This window comes from Pleurodeles waltl, chromosome 3_1, assembly GCF_031143425.1.
Source record: "Pleurodeles waltl isolate 20211129_DDA chromosome 3_1, aPleWal1.hap1.20221129, whole genome shotgun sequence".
NCBI lineage: Eukaryota > Metazoa > Chordata > Amphibia > Caudata > Salamandridae > Pleurodeles > Pleurodeles waltl.
The window spans coordinates 597,364,013-597,380,884 of NC_090440.1; positions in this window are offsets into that span (position 1 = coordinate 597,364,013).

Below are 16,872 nucleotides of genomic sequence, written 5' to 3' on the forward strand. Positions count from 1 at the left end.
AGTTTTATGCCCATGCAGCCATGCTGGGCATCCCTGAGGAATTGTTCCCTCTCATTTCAAGTGAAATGAAAAAGCAAAGGAGAAAAGGCCTGAAAACTCAGGACCCCTCTCCATCAACAGGTAAAAAGGGTATCACAGTATCCCCTAACCACCCTACCATTCAGGATACTATTCCTGTGGTGGGAGAAACCTCTCCTGGGGTGGCACCTGTTCCAAGGGAATCATCAGCTGGCAAAGCTGGACTCCCTGAGGTGGAAGTACCTCTCTGTGGGATAACTAACATTGGTGAGAAAAAGAGCACCATTTTAGTTAACATGGAGCATCCCTCCAACCCTCCCAGAGAAACTTTAGTGCAGAAACCCTGCACTACCTCACAACACTTAGGACAGCATCCCTGCCCTAGTGTGGAGCTCATAGGACAGCATCCCTGCCCTGCTCCAACTCAAGAGAAACAGCATCCCTGTTCTCTCTTCCAGCCAGATGGACAAAGTTTTTGCCCAGCTATGGCTTTTCTGAGACAGCATCCCTGTCTGGCATTTCCATCACTACAAATAGGTTCAGTGGACAATTCCCACTGCTCTAAACTAAAACTTACTGATAGAAACTCTGAAAATATATCTTCACATTGTTGCTTAGCTAAAAAACTTCAAACAGAGTGGTTTACATCCCCACAGGGAAGTAACCATATAGTGGATGATAAAGGGAGTAACCAGTCTATTGCAGAGCTACTCTCTACTTATCACCACTTAGACAATAAAGTCTCAACTGGCCAAGGTTAGCCTTATTGTCCTTCGTTTGGGGGGGGTTGTGTGAGAAGGTAGCCTCTTTCTAGCCTTGTTACCCCCACTTTTGGCCTGTTTGTGAGTGTATGTCAGGGTGTTTTGTCACTGTTTTCACTGTCTCACTGGGAACCTGATAGCCAGGCCTCAGTGCTCATAGTGAAAACACCATGTTTTCAGTATGGTTGTTATGTGTCACTGGGATCCTGCTAGTCAGGACCCCAGTGCTCATAGGTTTGTGGCCTATATGTATGTGTCACTGGGACCCTGTCACACAGGGCTCCAGTGCTCATAGGTGTGCATGTATATGTTCCCTGTGTGGTGCCTAACTGTCTCACTGAGGCTCTGCTAACCAGAACCTCAGTGGTGATGCTCTCTCATTACTTTCAAATTGTCACTAACAGGCTAGTGACCATTTTTACCAATTTACATTGGCTTACTGGAACACCCTTATAATTCCCTAGTATATGGTACTGAGGTACCCAGGGTATTGGGGTTCCAGGAGATCCCTATGGGCTGCAGCATTTCTTTTGCCACCCATAGGGAGCTCTGACAATTCTTACACAGGCCTGCCACTGCAGCCTGAGTGAAATAACGTCCACGTTATTTCACAGCCATTTTACACTGCACTTAAGTAACTTATAAGTCACCTATATGTCTAACCTTTACCTGGTAAAGGTTAGGTGCAAAGTTACTTAGTGTGAGGGCACCCTGGCACTAGCCAAGGTGCCCCCACATTGTTCAGAGCCAATTCCCTGAACTTTGTGAGTGCGGGGACACCATTACACGCGTGCACTACATATAGGTCACTACCTATATGTAGCTTCACCATGGTAACTCCGAATATGGCCATGTAACATGTCTATGATCATGGAATTGCCCCCTCTATGCCATCCTGGCATTGTTGGTACAATTCCATGATCCCAGTGGTCTGTAGCACAGACCCTGGTACTGCCAGACTGCCCTTCCTGGGGTTTCTCTGCAGCTGCTGCTGCTGCCAACCCCTCAGACAGGCAGCTGCCCTCCTGGGGTCCAGCCAGGCCTGGCCCAGGATGGCAGAACAAAGAACTTCCTCTGAGAGAGGGTGTGACACCCTCTCCCTTTGGAAAATGGTGTGAAGGCAGGGGAGGAGTAGCCTCCCCCAGCCTCTGGAAATGCTTTGTTGGGCACAGATGTGCCCAATTCTGCATAAGCCAGTCTACACCGGTTCAGGGACCCCTTAGCCCCTGCTCTGGCGCGAAACTGGACAAAGGAAAGGGGAGTGACCACTCCCCTGACCTGCACCTCCCCTGGGAGGTGTCCAGAGCTCCTCCAGTGTGCTCCAGACCTCTGCCATCTTGGAAACAGAGGTGCTGCTGGCACACTGGACTGCTCTGAGTGGCCAGTGCCACCAGGTGACGTCAGAGACTCCTGCTGATAGGCTCCTTCAGGTGTTAGTAGCCTTTCCTCTCTCCTAGGTAGCCAAACCCTCTTTTCTGGCTATTTAGGGTCTCTGTCTCTGGGGAAACTTTAGATAACGAATGCAAGAGCTCATCCGAGTTCCTCTGCATCTCCCTCTTCACCTTCTGATAAGGAATCGACCGCTGACCGCGCTGGAAGCCTGCAAACCTGCAACATAGTAGCAAAGATGACTACTGCAACTCTGTAACGCTGATCCTGCCGCCTTCTCAACTGTTTTCCTGCTTGTGCATGCTGTGGGGGTAGTCTGCCTCCTCTCTGCACCAGAAGCTCCGAAGAAATCTCCCGTGGGTCGACGGAATCTTCCCCCTGCAACCGCAGGCACCAAAAAGCTGCATTTCCGGTCCCTTGGGTCTCCTCTCAGCACGACGAGCGAGGTCCCTCGAATCCAGCGACACCGTCCAAGTGACCCCCACAGTCCAGTGACTCTTCAGCCCAAGTTTGGTGGAGGTAAGTCCTTGCCTCACCTCGCTGGGCTGCATTGCTGGGAACCGCGACTTTGCAAGCTTCTCCGGCCCCTGTGCACTTCCGGCGGAAATCCTTCGTGCACAGCCAAGCCTGGGTCCACGGCACTCTAACCTGCATTGCACGACTTTCTAAGTTGGTCTCCGGCGACGTGGGACTCCTTTGTGCAACTTCGGCGAGTACCGTTTCACGCATCCTCGTAGTGCCTGTTTCTGGCACTTCTCCGGGTGCTACCTGCTTCAGTGAGGGCTCCTTGTCTTGCTCGACGCCCCTTCTCTCTGCAGGTCCAATTTGCGACCTCCTGGTCCCTCCTGGGCCCCAGCAGTGTCCAAAAACGCCAAACGCACGATTTGCGTGTAGCAAGGCTTGTTGGCGTCCATCCGGCGGGAAAACACTTCTGCACGACTCTCCAAGGCGTGGGGGATCCATCCTCCAAAGGGGAAGTCTCTAGCCCTTGTCGTTCCTGCAGTATTCACAGTTCTTCAGCCTAGTAAGAGCTTCTTTGCACCAACCGCTGGCATTTCTTGGGCATCTGCCCATCTCCGAGTTGCTTGTGACTTTTGGACTTGGTCCCCTTGTTCCACAGGTACCCTCAGTCAGGAATCCATCGTTGTTGCATTGTTGATTTGTGTTTTCCTTGCATTTTTCCTCTAACACGACTATTTTGTCCTTAGGGGAACTTTAGTGCACTTTGCACTCACTTTTCAGGGTCTTGGGGAGGGTTATTTTTCTAACTCTCACTATTTTCTAATAGTCCCAGCGACCCTCTACAAGGTCACATAGGTTTGGGGTCCATTCGTGGTTCGCATTCCACTTCTGGAGTATATGGTTTGTGTTGCCCCTATCCCTATGTTTCCCCATTGCATCCTATTGTAACTATACATTGTTTGCACTGTTTTCTAAGACTATACTGCATATTTTTGCTATTGTGTATATATATCTTGTGTATATTTCCTATCCTCTCACTGAGGGTACACTCTAAGATACTTTGGCATATTGTCATAAAAATAAAGTACCTTTATTTTTAGTATAACTGTGTATTGTGTTTTCTTATGATAGTGTGCATATGACACTAAGTGGTACTGTAGTAGCTTCACACGTCTCCTAGTTCAGCCTGAGCTGCTTTGCTAAGCTACCATTATCTATCAGCCTAAGCTGCTAGACACCCTATACACTAATAAGGGATAACTGGGCCTGGTGCAAGGTGCAAGTACTCCTTGGTACTCACTACAAGCCAGTCCAACCTCCTACACCTATGCTGCTAGACACCCTATACACTAATAAGGGATAACAGGGCCTGGTGCAAGGTGCAAGTACCCCTTGGTACTCACTACAAGCCAGTCCAGCCTCCTACATTGGTTGTGCAGCGGTGGGATAAGTGCTTTGAGACTACTTACCACTCTTGTCATTGTACTTTTCATAAGAGAAAAATATACAAAACAAGTTCAGTGTATATACACATAACTAAAAAGTTTTGCATTTCCTCTTTTCACTCTTTTCTAAGTGCTGAAAAGTACTTCTAACTTTCTAAAAAGTTCTAAAAAGTTTAACAAGTTTTTTTCTGTCTTTCTAAAAGTTCTGAAAACTTTTTTCTCTTTTTCTATCACTTTAACTCTCTCGAAAAATGTCTGGCACAGGCCAAAATGTTGATCTGTCCAAACTTGCATATGATCACCTTAGCTGGAAAGGAGCAAGGAGTCTCTGCATAGAGAGAGGTTTGAGTGTAGGGAAGAATCCTTCCTTGGAATTGTTAATTAACATGCTTAGAGAACAAGATAAGGCTAAAAGTGCCCCATCTGTTGAAAAAGTAGCTAATGGTTCCCAATCTGATCCAGGGACTCCCCCAGGAAAAGATTCAGGAAATAAACTTTCCAGCCTGCCCATTACTAGACAGTCTAGCATAGTTGGTACTGATGTTGAGTCACACCATACAGATAGTGTTGTCTCACATCATAGCAAGAGCATTCATTCTCATCACAGTAGAAATGATGTGTCTGTTAGCCAAGCTGTTAGGGTGTCCTCTGTAAGGGACAGGTCTCCTTCTGTCCATTCTCATCATACTTCTGTTTCAAGACATGTCCCTCCCACCCACCCTGATGACAGATTGTTAGAATGGGAGCTCAATAGATTGAGAGTGGAACAAACCAGACTGAAGCTCAAGAAGCAACAGCTGGATTAAGAGAGAAAGACTGTAGGAGGCTGGACTGGCTTGTAGTGAGTACCAAGGGGTACTTGCACCTTGCACCAGGCCCAGTTATCCCTTATTAGTGTATAGGGTGTCTAGCAGCTTAGGCTGATAGATAATGGTAGCTTAGCAGAGCAGCTTAGGCTGAACTAGGAGACGTGTGAAGCTACTACAGTACCACTTAGTGTCATATGCACAATATCATAAGAAAACACAATACACAGTTATACTAAAAATAAAGGTACTTTATTTTTATGACAATATGCCAAAGTATCTTAGAGTGTACCCTCAGTGAGAGGATAGGAAATATACACAAGATATATATACACAATAGCAAAAATATGCAGTATAGTCTTAGAAAACAGTGCAAACACTGTATAGTTACAATAGGATGCAATGGGGAAACATAGGGATATGGGCAACACAAACCATATACTCCAAAAGTGGAATGCGAACCACGAATGGACCCCAAACCTATGTGACCTTGTAGAGGGTCGCTGGGACTATTAGAAAATAGTGAGAGTTAGAAAAATAACCCTCCCCAAGACCCTGAAAAGTGAGTGCAAAGTGCACTAAAGTTCCCCTAAGGACAAAGAAGTCGTGTTAGAGAAATAATGCAGGAAAGACACAAACCAGCAATGCAACAACTGTGGATTTCCAATCTAGGGTACCTGTGGAACAAGGGGACCAAGTCCAAAAGTCACAAGCAAGTCGGAGATGGGCAGATGCCCATGAAATGCCAGCTGCGGGTGCAAAGAAGCTTCTACTGGACAGAAGAAGCTGAGGTTTCTGCAGGAACGAAAAGGGCTAGAGACTTCCCCTTTGGTGGACGGATCCCTCTCGCCCTGGAGAGTCGTGCAGAAGTGTTTCCCCACCGGAAGGACGCCAACAAGCCTTGCTAGTCGCAAATCGTGCGTTTGGCGTTTTTGGACGCTGCCGGGGCCCAGGAGGGACCAGGAGGTCGCAAATTGGACCTGAAGAGAGAGGGGGCGTCGAGCAAGACAAAGAGCCCTCACTGAAGCAGATAGCACCCGGAGAAGTGCCAGAAACAGGCACTACGAAGATGCGTGAAACGGTGCTCGCCGAAGTTGCACAAAGGAGTCCCAGGTCGCCAGAGACCAACTTAGAAAGTCGTGCAATGCAGGTTAGAGTGCCGTGGACCCAGGCTTGGCTGTGCACAAAGGATTTCCGCCGGAAGTGCACTGTAGGAGGCTGGACTGGCTTGTAGTGAGTACCAAGGGGTACTTGCACCTTGCACCAGGCCCAGTTATCCCTTATTAGTGTATAGGGTGTCTAGCAGCTTAGGCTGATAGATAATGGTAGCTTAGCAGAGCAGCTTAGGCTGAACTAGGAGACGTGTGAAGCTACTACAGTACCACTTAGTGTCATATGCACAATATCATAAGAAAACACAATACACAGTTATACTAAAAATAAAGGTACTTTATTTTTATGACAATATGCCAAAGTATCTTAGAGTGTACCCTCAGTGAGAGGATAGGAAATATACACAAGATATATATACACAATAGCAAAAATATGCAGTATAGTCTTAGAAAACAGTGCAAACAATGTATAGTTAAGATAGGATGCAATGGGGAAACATAGGGATAGGGGCAACACAAACCATATACTCCAAAAGTGGAATGCGAACCACGAATGGACCCCAAACCTATGTGACCTTGTAGAGGGTCACTGGGACTATTAGAAAATAGTGAGAGTTAGAAAAATAACCCTCCCCAAGACCCTGAAAAGTGAGTGCAAAGTGCACTAAAGTTCCCCTAAGGACAAAATAGTCGTGTTAGAGGAATAATGCAGGAAAGACACAAACCAGCAATGCAACAACTGTGGCTTTCCAATCTAGGGTACCTGTGGAACAAGGGGACCAAGTCCAAAAGTCACCAGCAAGTCGGAGATGGGCAGATGCCCAGGAAATGCCAGCTGCGGGTGCAAAGAAGCTTCGACTGGACAGAAGAAGCTGAGGTTTCTGCAGGAACGAAAAGGGCTAGAGACTTCCCCTTTGGTGGACGTATCCCTCTTGCCTTGGTGAGTCGTGCAGAAGTATTTTCCCACCAGAAGAACGCCAACAAGCCTTGCTAGGCGCAAATCGTGTGTTTGGCGTTTTTGGACGCTGCTGGGGTCCAGGAGGGACCAGGAGGTCGCAAATTAGACCTGACGAGAGAGGGGACGTCGAGCAAGACAAAGAGCCCTCACTGAAGCAGGTAGCACCCGGAGAAGTGCCAGAAACAGGCACTACGAGGATGCGTGAAACGGTGCTCGCCGAAGTTGCACAAAGGAGTCCCACATCGCCGGAGACCAACTTAGAAAGTCGTGCAATGCAGGTTAGAGTGCCGTGGACCCAGGCTTGGCTGTGCACAAAGGATTTCTGCCGGAAGTGCACAGGGGCCGGAGTAGCTGCAAAGTCGCGGTTCCCAGCAATGCAGCCCAGCGAGGTGAGGCAAGGACTTACCTCCACCAAACTTGGGCTGAAGAGTCACTGGACTGTGGGGGTCACTTGGACAGAGTCGCTGGATTCGAGGGACCTCGCTCGTCGTGCTGAGAGGAGACCCAAGGGACCGGTGATGCAGCTTTTTGGTGCCTGCGGTTGCAGGGGGAAGATTCCGTCGACCCACGGGAGATTTCTTCGGAGCTTCTGGTGCAGAGAGGAGGCAGGCTACCCCCACAGCATGCACAAGCAGGAAAACAGTCGAGAAGGCGGCAGGATCAGCGTTACAGAGTTGCAGTAGTCGTCTTTGCTACTATGTTGCAGGTTTGCAGGCTTCCAGCGCGGTCAGCGGTCGTTTCCTTATCAGAAGGTGAAGAGAGAGATGCAGAGGAACTCGGATGAGCTCTTGCATTCGTTATCTAAAGTTTCCCCAGAGACAGAGACCCTAAATAGCCAGAAAAGAGGGTTTGGCTACCTAGGAGAGAGGATAGGCTACTAACACCTGAAGGAGCCTATCAGCAGGAGTCTCTGACGTCACCTGGTGGCACTGGCCACTCAGAGCAGTCCAGTGTGCTAGCAGCACCTCTGTTTCCAAGATGGCAGAGGTCTGGAGCACACTGGAGGAGCTCTGGACACCTCCCAGGGGAGGTGCAGGTCAGGGGAGTGGTCACTCCCCTTTCCTTTGTCCAGTTTCGCACCAGAGCAGGGGCTAAGGGGTCCCTGAACCGGTGTAGACTGGCTTATGCAGAATTGGGCACCTCTGTGCCCAACAAAGCATTTCCAGAGGCTGGGTGAGGCTACTCCTCCCCTGCCTTCACACCATTTTCCAAAGGGAGAGGGTGTCACACCCTCTCTCAGAGGAAGTTCTTTGTTCTGCCATCCTGGGCCAGGCCTGGCTGGACCCCAGGAGGGCAGATGCCTGTCTGAGGGGTTGGCAGCAGCAGCAGCTGCAGGGAAACCCCAGGAAGGGCAGTTTGGCAGTACCAGGGTCTGTGCTACAGACCACTGGGATCATGGGATTGTGCCAACTATGCCAGGATGGTATAGAGGGGGCAATTCCATGATCATAGACATGTTACATGGCCATATTCGGAGTTACCATGGTGAAGCTACATATTGGTAGTGACCTATATGTAGTGCATGCGTGTAATGGTGTCCCCGCACTCACAAAGTTCAGGGAATTGGCTCTGAACAATGTGGGGGCACCTTGGCTAGTGCCAGGGTGCCCTCACACTAAGTAACTTTGCACCTAACCTTTACCAGGTAAAGGTTAGACATATAGGTGACTTGTAAGTTACTTAAGTGCAGTGTAAAATGGCTGTGAAATAACGTGGACGTTATTTCACTCAGGCTGCAGTGGCAGGCCTGTGTAAGATTTGTCAGAGCTCCCTATGGGTGGCAAAAGAAATGCTGCAGCCCATAGGGATCTCCTGGAACCCCAATACCCTGGGTACCTCAGTACCATATACTAGGGAATTATAAGGGTGTTCCAGTAAGCCAATGTAAATTGGTAAAAATGGTCACTAGCCTGTCAGTGACAATTTGGAAAGAAATGAGAGAGCATAACCACTGAGGTTCTGATTAGCAGAGCCTCAGTGAGACAGTTAGCCACTACACAGGTAACACATTCAGGCACACTTATGAGCACTGGGGCCCTGGGTTACCAGGGTCCCAGTGACACATACAACTAAAACAACATATACACAGTGAAAAATGGGGGTAACATGCCAGGCAAGATGGTACTTTCCTACATGCACAGGGGCCGGAGTAGCTGCAAAGTCGCGGTTCCCAGCAATGCAGCCCAGCGAGGTGAGGCAAGGACTTACCTCCACCAAACTTGGGCTGAAGAGTCACTGGACTGTGGGGGTCACTTGGACAGAGTTGCTGGATTCGAGGGACCTCGCTCGTCGTGCTGAGAGGAGACCCAAGGGACCGGTAATGCAGCTTTTTGGTGCCTGCGGTTGCAGGGGGAAGATTCCGTCGACCCACAGGAGATTTCTTCGGAGCTTCTGGTGCAGAGAGGAGGCAGGCTACCCCCACAGCATGCACAAGCAGGAAAACAGTCGAGAAGGCGGCAGGATCAGCGTTACAGAGTTGCAGTAGTCGTCTTTGCTACTATGTTGCAGGTTTGCAGGCTTCCAGCGCGGTCAGCAGTCGATTCCTTATCAGAAGGTGAAGAGAGAGATGCAGAGGAACTCGGATGAGCTCTTGCATTCGTTATCTAAAGTTTCCCCAGAGACAGAGACCCTAAATAGCCAGAAAAGAGGGTTTGGCTACCTAGGAGAGAGGATAGGCTACTAACACCTGAAGGAGCCTATCAGAAGGAGTGGCACTGGCCACTCAGAGCAGTCCAGTGTGCCAGCAGCACCTCTGTTTCCAAGATGGCAGAGGTCTGGAGCACACTGGAGGAGCTCTGGACACCTCCCAGGGGAGGTGCAGGTCAGGGGAGTGATCACTCCCCTTTCCTTTGTCCAGTTTCGCGCCAGAGCAGGGGCTAAGGGGTCCCTGAACCGGTGTAGACTGGCTTATGCAGAATTGGGCACATCTGTGCCCAAGAAAGCATTTCCAGAGGCTGGGGGAGGCTACTCCTCCCCTGCCTTCACACCATTTTCCAAAGGGAGAGGGTGTCACACCCTCTCTCAGAGGAAGTTCTTTGTTCTGCCATCCTGGGCCAGGCCTGGCTGGACCCCAGGAGGGCAGATGCCTGTCTGAGGGGTTGGCAGCAGCAGCAGCTGCAGTGAAACCCCAGGAAGGGCAGTTTGGCAGTACCAGGGTCTGTGCTACAGACCACTGGGATCATGGGATTGTGCCAACTATGCCAGGATGGCATAGAGGGGGCAATTCCATGATCATAGACATGTTACATGGCCATATTCGGAGTTACCATTGTGAAGCTACATATAGGTAGTGACCTATATGTAGTGCATGCGTGTAATGGTGTCCCCGCACTCACAAAGTTCAGGGAATTGGCTCTGAACAATGTGGGGGCACCTTGGCTAGTGCCAGGGTGCCCTCACACTAAGTAACTTTGCACCTAACCTTTACCAGGTAAAGGTTAGACATATAGGTGACTTATAAGTTACTTAAGTGCAGTGTAAAATGGCTGTGAAATAACGTGGACGTTATTTCACTCAGGCTGCAGTGGCAGGCCTGTGTAAGAATTGTCAGAGCTCCCTATGGGTGGCAAAAGAAATGCTGCAGCCCATAGGGATCTCCTGGAACCCCAATACCCTGGGTACCTCAGTACCATATACTAGGGAATTATAAGGGTGTTCCAGTAAGCCAATGTAAATTGGTAAAAATGGTCACTAGCCTGTTAGTGACAATTTGAAAGTAATGAGAGAGCATAACCACTGAGGTTCTGGTTAGCAGAGCCTCAGTGAGACAGTTAGGCACCACACAGGGAACATATACATGCACACCTATGAGCACTGGGGCCCTGTGTGACAGGGTCCCAGTGACACATACATATAGGCCACAAACCTATGAGCACTGGGGTCCTGACCAGCAGGATCCCAGTGACCCATAACAAACATACTGAAAACATAGTGTTTTCACTATGAGCACTGAGGCCTGGCTATCAGGATCCCAGTGAGACAGTGAAAACAGTGACAAACACCCTGGCATACACTCACAAACAGGCCAAAAGTGGGGGTAACAAGGCTAGAAAGAGGCTACCTTCTCACAAAGACTTTAGAAGTAGAGAAGGAGAGACAGAAACTGGGTTTAGAAACCCATGGTGGCAGCAGCAGTATTCCCCATAGTCATCCTGCAAAAGAGCATGATTCCAGGAATCTGCACAAGATAGTTCCCCCTTATAAGGAGGGGGATGACATTAACAAGTGGTTTGCTGCACTTGAGAGGGCCTGTGTTGTACAGGATGTCCCTCAAAGGCAGTGGGCTGCTATCCTATGGCTATCATTTAGTGGAAAAGGTAGGGATAGGCTCCTTACTGTGAAAGAAAGTGATGCCAATAATTTTACAGTTCTTAAGAATGCACTCCTGGATGGTTATGGCTTAACCACTGAACAATACAGGATAAAGTTCAGAGAGACCAAAAAGGAGTCTTCACAAGACTGGGTTGATTTCATTGACCATTCAGTGAAGGCCTTGGAGGGGTGGTTACATGGCAGTAAAATTACTGATTATGACAGCCTGTATAACTTGATCCTGAGAGAGCATATTCTTAATAATTGTGTGTCTGATTTGTTGCACCAGTACTTGGTGGACTCTGATCTGACCTCTCCCCAAGAATTGGGAAAGAAGGCAGACAAATGGGTCAGAACAAGGGTGAACAGAAAAGTTCATACAGGGGGTGACAAAGATGGCAACAAAAAGAAGGATGGTAAGTCTTCTGACAAGGGTGGTGACAAATCTAAAAATGAGTCTTCATCAGGCCCACAAAAACACTCTGGTGGGGGTGGTGGGCCCAAATCCTCTTTTAATCAATACAAAGAAAAGAAACCATGGTGCTATTTATGTAAAGTAAAAGGCCATTGGACAACAGATCCCAGTTGTCCAAAGAAAAGCACCAAGCCTCCTACCACTACAACCCCTACTGCTACACCTAGTGTCCCTACTAATAGCAGTGGTGGTGGCAGCAAACCTACTAATAGCCAATACAAGGGAGTAGCTGGGCTCACTATTGGTAACTTAGTTGGGGTTGGTCTGGTTAGGGAGACCACTGAGGCTATATTAGTCTCTGAGGGGGCTATTGATTTAGCCACCTTAGTTGCTTGTCCCCTTAGTATGGATAAGTACAAGCAGCTACCCCTAATAAATGGTGTTGAGGTTCAGGCCTACAGGGACACTGGTGCCAGTGTCACAATGGTGATTGAAAAACTGGTCCACCCTGAACAACACCTACTTGGTCACCAGTACCAAGTAACCGATGCTCACAACAACACACTTAGCCACCCCATGGCTGTTGTAAATCTCAACTGGGGGGGGGTTACTGGTCCAAAGAAAGTTGTGGTAGCCACAGATTTACCTGTAGACTGTCTACTAGGAAATGATTTGGAGACATCAGCTTGGTCAGATGTGGAGTTGGAGGCCCATGCAGCAATGCTGGGCATCCCAGGGCATATATTTGCTTTAACTAGTGCTCAGGCCAAAAAGCAAAAAGGACAGGGAAGCTTGGATCCTGGAACAATGGACCAAGTGCTCCCTAAAGCTAGGGCTAGTAGAAGCAAACCACATCCTACTATCCCTCCCTCTACAGTGGATTCTACTTCTGAGGAAAAAGAATTTCCACCCTGTGCAGAACCTACACCAGAGGAGCTGGAAGCAGACACTGCTGAGCTTTTGCGTGAAGGGGGGCCTGCCAGGGAGGAGCTGAGTGTGGCAGAGCAAACCTGTCCCACAATAGAGGGTCTAAGACAGCAAGCTGTCAAACAGGCTAATGGGGATGTCAGTGACTCTCACAGAGTTTACTGGGAGGACAATCTCTTGTACGCTGAAGCAAGGGATCCTAAACCTGGAACTGCCAGGAGGTTAGTGATTCCTCAGGAGTACAGAAAGTTCCTCCTAACTCTAGCCCACGACATTCCCCTAGCTGGACACCTAGGACAAATGAAAACTTGGGACAGACTTGTCCCCTTGTTTCATTGGCCTAGGATGTCTGAGGACACAAAGGAATTTTGTAAGTCCTGTGAAACCTGTCAAGCCAGTGGCAAGACAGGTGGCACTCCAAAGGCACCCCTTATTCCACTGCCTGTGGTTGGGGTGCCCTTTGAAAGGGTAGGGGTTGACATAGTTGCCCCCCTTGACCCTCCTACTGCTTCAGGCAATAGGTTTATCTTGGTGGTAGTGGACCATGCCACAAGATATCCTGAAGCAATTCCTTTAAGGACCACTACAGCACCTGCAGTGGCAAAGGCCCTCCTGGGAATATTTTCTAGGGTGGGCTTCCCAAAGGAAGTAGTATCAGACAGGGGAATCAATTTCATGTCTGCATACTTAAAGGCCATGTGGAAGGAGTGTGGTGTAACTTACAAGTTCACTACACCCTATCATCCACAAACAAATGGACTGGTGGAGAGATTTAACAAAACTCTCAAAGGCATGATTATGGGTCTCCCTGAAAAACTCCGCAGGAGATGGGATATCCTGTTACCATGCATCCTTTTTGCCTACAGGGAGGTACCCCAAAAAAAGGAGTGGGCTTCAGCCCATTTGAACTCCTCTTTGGACACTTTGTTAGGGGTCCACTAACACTTGTCAAGGTGGGTTGGGAACAACCTTTAAAAGCTCCAAAACAAGATATTGTGGATTATGTACTTGGCCTCAGATCAAGGATGGCTGAGTATATGAAAAAGGCCAGTAAAAACCTTCAGGCCAGCCAAGAGCTCCAGAAGCAATGGCATGATCAGAAGGCTGTTTTGGTTCAGTACAAACCAGGGCAGAAAGTGTGGGTCTTGGAGCCTGTGGCCCCAAGAGCACTCCAAGATAAATGGAGTGGTCCCCACACAATTGTTGAGAAAAAGGGTGAAGTCACCTATTTAGTTGACTTAGGTACTGCCAGGAGTCCCCTTAGGGTGCTCCATGTCAACCGCCTGAAACCCTACTATGACAGGGCTGATCTCACCCTGCTCATGGCAACTGATGAGGGACAGGAAGAAGACAGTGATCCTCTACCTGATCTCTTCTCTTCCACAGAACAAGATGCTCTAGTGGAAGGTGTAGTTTTGGCTTATTGTCTTACTGCTGAGCAGAAAGACCATTGCATAAATCTCCTGGGTCAGTTTTCTGAACTCTTCTCTACTGTGCCAGGTACCACTTCTTGGTGTGAGCACACTATAGATACTGGAGACAGTTTACCTGTCAAAAGTAATATCTATAGGCAACCTGACCATGTCAGGGACTGCATAAAGCAAGAGGTGCAGAAAATGTTAGAACTGGGAGTGGTTGAGCACTCTGAAAGTCCATGGGCTTCTCCTGTGGTACTTGTACCAAAACCCCATTCCAAAGATGGAAAGAAGGAAATGCGGTTTTGTGTAGACTACAGAGGTCTCAACCAGGTAACCAAAACTGATGCTCACCCTATACCCAGGGCAGATGAGCTCATAGATACACTGGCATCTGCCAAGTATCTAAGCACTTTTGATTTGACTGCAGGGTATTGGCAGATCAAATTGTCAGAAGATGCTAAACCTAAAACTGCATTTTCAACCATTGGAGGCCATTACCAATTTACTGTAATGCCTTTTGGATTGAAAAATGCACCTGCCACTTTTTAAAGGTTGGTGAACACAGTCCTGCAAGGGCTGGAGGCTTTCAGTGCAGCATATTTGGACGATATTGCTGTCTTTAGCTCCAGCTGGGATGATCACCTGGTCCACCTATGGAAAGTTTTGGAGGCCCTGCAAAAGGCAGGCCTCACTATCAAGGCTTCAAAGTGCCAGATAGGGCAGGGGAAGGTGGTTTATCTGGGACACCTTGTTGGTGGGGAACAGTTGCACCACTTCAGGGGAAAATCCAAACAATTATTGATTGGGTTCCTCCTACTACTCAGACTCAGTTGAGAGCCTTCCTAGGCCTCACTGGGTATTACAGGAGGTTCATTAAGAACTATGGCTCCATTGCAGCCCCTCTTAATGACCTCACATCCAAGAAAATGCCTAAAAAGGTATTATGGACAGCAAGCTGTCAGAAAGCTTTTGAGGAGCTGAAGCAGGCCATGTGCTCTGCACCTGTCCTGAAAAGCCCTTGTTACTCTAAAAAATTCTATGTCCAAACTGATGCATCTGAATTAGGAGTAGGGGCAGTCCTATCACAACTTAATTCTGAGGGCCAGGATCAACCTGTTGCTTTTATTAGTAGGAGGTTGACCCCTAGAGAAAAGCGTTGGTCTGCCATAGAGAGGGAGGCCTTTGCTGTGGTCTGGGCACTGAAGAAGTTGAGGCCATACCTGTTTGGCACTCACTTCATTGTTCAAGACAGACCACAAACCTCTACTTTGGCTAAAACAAATGAAAGGTGAAAATCCTAAATTGTTGAGGTGGTCCATATCCCTACAGGGAATGGACTATACAGTGGAACATAGACCTGGGAGTAGCCACTCCAATGCAGATGGACTCTCCAGATATTTCCACTTAGACAATTAAGACTCATCAGGTCATGGTTAGTCTTATTGTCCTTCGTTTGGGGGGGGTTGTGTAGGAAAGTACCATCTTGCCTGGCATGTTACCCCCATTTTTCACTGTATATATGTTGTTTTAGTAGAATGTGTCACTGGGACCCTGTCATCCAGGGCCCCAGTGCTCATAAGTGTGCCTGAATGTGTTACCTGTGTAGTGACTAACTGTCTCACTGAGGCTCTGCTAATCAGAACCTCAGTGGTTATGCTCTCTCATGTCTTTCAAATTGTCACTAACAGGCTAGAGACCAATTTTACCAATTTACATTGGCTTACTGGAACACCCTTATAATTCCCTTGTATATGGTACTGAGGTACCCAGGGTATTGGGGTTCCAGGAGATCCCTATGGGCTGCAGCATTTCTTTTGCCACCCATAGGGAGCTCTGACAATTCTTACACAGGCCTGCCACTGCAGCCTGAGTGAAATAACGTCCACGTTATTTCACAGCAATTTTACACTGCATCACCTATATGTCTAACCTTTACCTGGTAAAGGTTGGGTGCTAAGTTACTTAGTGTGTGGGCACCCTGGCACTAGCCAAGGTGCCCCCACATTGTTCAGGGCCAATTCCCCGGACTTTGTGAGTGCGGGGACACCATTACACGCGTGCACTACATATAGGTCACTTCACAATGGTAACTCCGAATATGGCCATGTAACATGTCTATGATCATGGAATTGCCCCCTCTATACCATCCTGGCATAGTTGGCACAATCCCATGATCCCAGTGGTCTGTAGCACAGACCCTGGTACTGCCAAACTGCCTTTCCCGGGGTTTCACTGCAGCTGCTGCTGCTGCCAAACCCTCAGACAGGCTTCTGCCCTCCTGGGGTCCAGCCAGGCCTGGCCCAGGATGGCAGAACAAAGGACTTCCTCTGAGAGAGGGTGTTACACCCTCTCCCTTTGGAAAATGGTGTGAAGGCAGGGGAGGAGTAGCCTCCCCCAGCCTCTGGAAATGCTTTCATGGGCACACATGGTGCCCATTTCTGCATAAGCCAGTCTACACTGGTTCAGGGACCCCTTAGCCCTGCTCTGGCGCGAAACTGGACAAAGGAAAGGGGAGTGACCACTCCCCTGACCTGTACCTCCCCTGGGAGGTGCCCAGAGCTCCTCCAGTGTGCTCCAGACCTCTGCCATCTTGGAAACAGAGGTGCTGCTGGCACACTAGAGTGCTCTGAGTGGCCAGTGCCATCAGGTGATGTCAGAGACTCCTTCTGATAGGCTCCTTCAGGTGTTGCTAGCCTATCCTCTCTCCAAGGTAGCCAAACCCTCTTTTCTGGCTATTTAGGGTCTCTGTCTCATGGGATTCCTTAGATAACGAATGCAAGAGCTCATCTGAGTTCCTCTGCATCTCTCTCTTCACCTTCTGCCAAGGAATCGACTGCTGACCGCGCTGGA